The 6,602-nt window shown below is 41.1% G+C and overlaps 1 pseudogene; it reads left to right on the top strand.

Annotated features, from left to right (window-relative positions):
- Positions 1–4,297: 4,297 nt before the first annotated feature.
- Positions 4,298–4,860, top strand: LOC102482152 (40S ribosomal protein S5 pseudogene; annotated as a pseudogene).
- Positions 4,861–6,602: the final 1,742 nt, after the last annotated feature.

Genomic DNA, 6,602 nt, shown 5'->3' with positions numbered 1-6,602 from the left:
GGAAGCAGGAAAATACCTCTCCCACAAGGGAAAAGGATAGCTCCTCTTTATCCACACACAGTTCAATGGAAGGAAAGGCCCGCAGCGTCCCCAGGCCGGACGCAGCCTTGGCGCCCCAAAATACCTTGCCCTTCTTGAAACACCTCCCAGACCAATCCAGTTAAGAATACTATACATGTCATCAACAGTTTATAAGCCCTCTCTATTTCTCACTAACGTCCTGACTCTCTCTTGTTCACTTGCTATCCCCTTCTATCCTCTTCTCCTCACTCACCCCACTCCATTGTTCCACTCACATTAAGTACTTTCACTGAAATTATCCCTATTTGAAGATGACATGACTATATACATAGAAGACCCAATAGTATCCATGAAAAATTCCTGGAAGTAATAAATGAATACAGTGAAGTTGCAGGATACAAAATCAATATACAGAAATCTATAGCATTTCTATATATGAACAGCAGGCAAACTGAGCTAGAACTGAAAAAAGTAATTCCATTTACCATAGCCAAGAAAAGTATAAGATACCTAAGAATAAATATAACCAAAGAAGTTAAAGACCACCACAAAGAAAACTATGAGAAGCTAAAAAAAAGAAATTGAAAATGACACAAAAAAGTGGAAGGATATCCCATGTTCCTGGATTGGAAGAATTAATATAATCAAAATGGCAATTCTAGGGACCAGCAGGTGGCGTGGTGGTTAAGGTGCTGGACATTCCCACATAACCAACCACGGTTCGAGTCCTGGACCTGATGGCTTACTTTCGCACTTTCCCTCTCTCTCTTGCTCCCTCTATGTCTCACTCTAATCAAATTTAAAAAAAAAAGTGATAATAAGTGAATAAATAAAATTAAGTAATTCTTTAAAAAAAATGGTAATTCTACCCAAATTAATCTACATATTTAACACAATCTCAATCAAAGTGCCAGAGACATTCTTCAGAGATCTAGAAAAGATAATCATACAATTTGTCTAAAATCATAAAGGACCTTGTATTGCCAAAGCAATCCTGCACGAGAAGAGTGGAGTGTGCAGCATCTCACTCCCTGATCTGAAAATATACTACAAAGCTGTGATAATCAAAACAACCTGGTATTGGCACAGAAACAGACAAGTAGACCAATGGAACAGAATACAGACCCAACAAATAAACTCCCAAACATACAGACAACTGTTTTTTAGCAAAGGGTACCAGTCAATCCAATAGGAAAAGGAAAACCTCTTTAGCAAATGGGAAAACTGGATATCCACTTGCAGAAAGATGAATCTGAACCCCTACCTGTCACTATTGACAAAAGTCAACTCAAAGTGGATTAAAAAGCTAAGCCTAAGATCTCCAACTATAAAACTACTGCTGGAAAACACCAGGAAGGGACCAGCAGTTAACGTAATGGCCATGTTGCTGGACTCCCATGTAGTTGACTGTGGTTTGAGTCCTGGACACAGTGGCTTAAACTCATGCCAGGTGCGTGTGCGTGCGTGCCCAAGATCCCGAGAGGAGAAAGGAGGAGAAGGGATTGCGGCATGGCCAGGCCATCCCCCTGGGGGGTGATTTCTCGCTTTCTGTCTCTCTGTCTGTCTCTATCTTTCTGGTGAGCACATGCACCCTATAGCGAAAACCTCTCAAAAAAACCAAACAAACAAACAAACAACAACAAAAAAAAACACTGGGAAATCTCTGGGAGATATTGGGGTAGGCAAAGACTTCTTAAATAAGATTCCCAAAGCGCAATCGATAATCCCAAAAATAGACAAGTGAGATTACATCAGATTAAGAAGTTTCAGCATGGCAAAAGACACAGTAATTAGTGTGAATCAACAGCCCTCAGAATGGGAAAATATTTTTGTAAACTGCATCAGATAAGGGACTGATAACCAGAATACACAGGGAACTCTAGCAGCTTTCCCAAAAAAAGATGATCAACCCAATTAAGAGATGGGAGAATGAGCTGACAAAACCACTCTCTAAGAAAGACCTACAAATAGCCAAAAGGCATGTGAGAAATGCTCAACATCCCTCATTATAAGGGAGATGCAGATCAAAAGCTCAATGAGATACCACCTAACCCCAGTCAGAATGACTAAGATTAAAACAACAACAGAAAAAAAAAATGGCAAGTGCTGGTGGGGGTGTGGTGAAAGGGGAACTCTCCTATACTGCTTGTGGGAACGTAAATTGGCCTGGCCACTGTGGAGAACAATATGGAGATTCCTCAACGATCTACAAATAGAACTGCCATATGATCCTGCCATCCCACTCCGTGGTATCTACCCAAAGGACAGAAGAATCCTTAGTCAAAAAGTACTTGCACATTGATGGTTATTGTATCATTATTCACAATTGCTAAGACATGGAACCAAACCAAATACCCATCAACAGAGGACCGTATTTAAAAAGTGTGGCACATATACTACTCACCCATAAAAAAACAAGACCCTGGCTTTTGACCGAAAGTGAATGAATATGGAAGATTTACTGCTGAGTGAAGCAAGCCAGGCTATGAAGGAGAGACACTGTATGTCTCCACTTAATATACAGCGAGTGTCTGCACTCTACAGCTGAAACAGAATAACTAGAGGATATAGAAACATAGAAAATGGTTATAAATACCAGATACAGTGTGGGGAGAGGGTGGGTGAAGGAGGAGAATCTGAGGAAGGACATTAAGGAGAAAAAGAGAAACAAGGCTTTTATGGGACAAAGAACTGGGTTATTATCTGTTGAAGATAAAATGTACTCTCAACAGGACTGGTGAGAAATGTACCCATGTTGAAATATTCACTTTGCAAGCTAAGTGACATATGTATAAAATATTAAAATAAAAATATATATAAATAAAATATCTGAACTAAAAAAATAAAAAGTTTCATTCGAAATGTGATTTACAATGACAATTAACTAATATTTTCCTTTAAAAATGTTATTCAAAAAAAAGGTAAAGAAATGTTAGCCCATAAAGGGAATATTAACAAGTATTTTATAATATAGTGCAAGGGCTAAGTGAAAATTTAACTCAAGACATCAGACTGAGTGTGTCTGGAAAGTAAACTCAGTACACAGAATCACACCTAAAAGAGCATGGACTCTTGAAGGGCTATATTTATATATTCCTAGAACGAATTAGACTCAACATTAATGTGAGTGAAGTCACCCTTTTTCTATGGAGTCGAGGAATTTTACTATCCAATATTTTCTTAATAGCTGGAAAACAAAGGATGAAGTATCTCATTAAAACCTGCTTTTAAAGGCTGAGTGAAAGAAACCAGTCTCAAGAGGTTACACATTATATGTCCCATTTATATGACATTCTAAATCAGACAAAACTGCCATGATAGGAAATAGATCAGTTGTCCCCAGGTGCTAGGACAGGGGCAGGTGTGCCAACAGAGGAACAGCAGGAGAGAAGATTTTGAGATTATTGAGCTCTTTTGCATCCAGAGTGTGGTGGTGGTTATACGAGCCTATACATGTATTATAGTTCATAGGACTATATACCAAAAGACGTCAATTTTTTTATTGGATCATTGGGAAAGTCACGACATATTTTTCTATGTTCTTCTATGTATAAATGTCTTAGGACTTTTTCAATGACCCAAAATGATTATTTAAAATAAACCTAATATGAGGAGTAAAAATAATCACATGCAGAAGTCAGGCTTTGTCCTTAAAGTATCATGACTGAACTTTAAAAAAAAAAAAAAAAAAGCTTTACACACGTGTTACCTAGAGCTTTGGTTACTCGTTCAAAGAGTGCCCTTGCATCTGTGTCTACAAGCGGCACTGGAGAATCTGTAGGCTTTGTGGAGCATTTCTGGCAAATACGAGCGGTTCTCAAAAGCACAGTAAAATGGAACGGAAGTGGGAGTTTATTTTGATGCAAACAGTTTTTTTTCATTTATACATTTTTTAAATAAAATACATTCTCTGTGAACTTTTTGAAAGACCCTCCCATCTCATATACAGCATATGCCAACTTCTCTCTCTCTCTCTCTCTCTCTCTCTCTCTCTCATTTAGAGCAGAGACCAGTAATTATTCAAACATGATTTCCTTCTGGGCCCAATTTCAGCCCTTGGCTAATGCACTGTAGAGGGCAGACACAACTCCTAGGATTGACGTAAGAGGTGCTGGTGTTAGCCTCATCCATCAGCATTACAAAGAACTCCACTTAGAAAACCCACCTCTCACTCTTCCCATCAGTGCCAGGGCTCGTCTCGTGTGGCTCACACCAAACAGTATAGTCACTCCAGCTTTACCCTAAGGATGACCCAGTGGAAGATGGCCACAAAGCCATGACAGAGACCCCTGATATCAAGCTCTTTGGAAAATGGAGCGCAGATGATGTGCAGATCAATGACATTTCTCTGCAGGTTACAAAGCAGTGAAGGAGAAGTATGCCCAGTATCTGCCCCACAGTGCGGGGCGATACCTGCCAAGCACTTCCACAAGGCATAGTGCCCCATCTGGAGCGCCTCGCCAGTTCCATGATGGTGCATGGCCATAACAACGGCAAGAAGCTCATGACTGTGCGCACTGTCAAGCATGCCTTTGAGTTTGCCCAGCTGCTCGCTGGCGAGAACCCTCTACAGGTCCTGGTGAATGCCATCATCCACAGTGGTCCCACACATTGGAAGAGATGGGACAGTGAGACTGCAGGCTGTGGACGTGTCCCTACCACGCCGTGTGAATCAGACCATCTGGCTGCTGTGTGCAGGTGCCTGTGAGGCTGCTTTCGGAAACATCAAGACCATCGCCGAGTGCCCTGGCACTCACCAGTGCTGCCAAGGAACCCTCCACCTCCTAGGCCATCAGGAAGAAGGACGAGCTGGAGTGCATAGCCAGATCCAGCCATTGAGTCTCCAGCTGCTGCCCAATAAACCTATCCGCCCTTGGGGATGGTCCAATTAAAAAAAAAAAAAAAAAAAAATAGAAAACCCATCTTTCTTCTCTGGCCATGGGGTCCTATCTCTAAAACTATTTCCTAGACACAATAATAATATACACCACTTTCCTTCCAGCCAAAGTGAGCAAGCTCATGTTTCTGACTAGGCTATAAAATGGGTTGAGGGCAGAGGTATGTCATCTATATCTTTTAGTCACTCCCTTCTTACCACTCTGAGCCTCCATCTCTTTATCTGCAAGATAAGGATAGTAATACTACCTGGTAAACTGTTGGGGGAATGATAGATCATCACTGTGATGCTCTTAGAACAGTGTCCCTTGCAGAGTTCGAACTGGTAATTAATAAATGCTACCGCTATTCCTTCAATGATGGCTGACGGTGCTGCATCCAAAGTGAATGTTCAAAACATATAGAGAGCCAAAATGTGGAATGGAGGAAGCACTGAATTGGGAACCCAGTGTCAAGCCCTGTCCCCTCTACCTCTCTGAACTTTCAGTTTCTCCTAGACATAATAATTGGATAAATTATTTTTATGATTAATTTCAGCTTTGACACACTATGTATTGATAACATTACATAATCCCCACGCAGCATCCCAGATTTTTTAAAAGTCATTATAGAATCGTGACTACTCAGCTGACAACAACAACAACAAAAATGTACCTAATACTTTCAAGTCTATTTTAGGCAGAAATTGAGTTTCCAATTTTCACCTGAGTTACTGGTTTACTGCCACTGGAGGGCGTGCGGTACTTGGTTGTAAAATATCCTTCTGGATTTTAGCACTTGAATCTAACTTCTATTTCAGTCCATTGAAATGGAATCAGAGGCTCAAAGAAATCACCTCCTCCTGTAAGAGAGTTAATGGATTAGAAGATGCAGTTGAGAGGCTGAGTTGGCTAAGTCAACAGAGAGAACAGCCTTCTGAAATCTGCCAGATGCTGTTTCCACCACCCTTCTCTCCCACGATATTTATAGACCATCTTCTCTTAACCTGGTGTTGAGTCTATTCTTTCTCTTCATTCTAGCACATGGCTTCTCCACGTTCTCTTGCGTTTTGTTTAATTTTTTTTTTTGAGAGGTTTTTGCTATAGGGCGCATGCGCTCGCCAGACAGAGAGAGATAGAGAGACAGAAAGTGAGAAATCACTCCCCAGGGGGGATGGCCACGCCGCAATCCCTTCTCCTCTCGGGATCTTAGGCACTCATGCACATGCGCCCGGTGTGAGTTTTAAGCCACCGGGTCCAGGATGCGAACCGCAGTCGACTATGTGGGAGTCCAGCGACATAGCCATTATGCTAACTGCTGGTCCTGGGTTTTGTTTAATTTTGTTCTGTCTTGTTTTATGTTTGGTTGTTGCTGCTCTTGTTGTTTTCATAAGCCTTCAGCAGAAATTAGGACTCAGTTTTCTCTGGTAAGTCTCTAGCATGCTGAATGGGGTTAGCACACTGACAACCAGCATCTGTTTCATAGGCTCTGAAATTTTGTTTTACACTTGATCTGAATGTGACTGGTACGAGGAGAAGAAATACTGCTTTCCAGCTGGCCAGTTTTTACAGAAACTTGTACTCGCTGGCCTCAAGAAATGAGAATGGATAATATGATGGAAATGAGATACTGTCTCTCTCTTTAAAGAGTTTCCAAACTAATCAGAATAACTTGAATGTGGAATGGGGAGGGAGAACACAGAGAAG

Source organism: Tupaia chinensis, unplaced genomic scaffold (genome assembly GCF_000334495.1).
Source record: "Tupaia chinensis unplaced genomic scaffold, TupChi_1.0 Scaffold000555_1, whole genome shotgun sequence".
In the NCBI taxonomy this organism is placed as follows: domain Eukaryota; kingdom Metazoa; phylum Chordata; class Mammalia; order Scandentia; family Tupaiidae; genus Tupaia; species Tupaia belangeri.
Note: the sequence above shows the minus strand (reverse complement) of the source record. Positions and strands in the feature narration are given on the sequence as shown.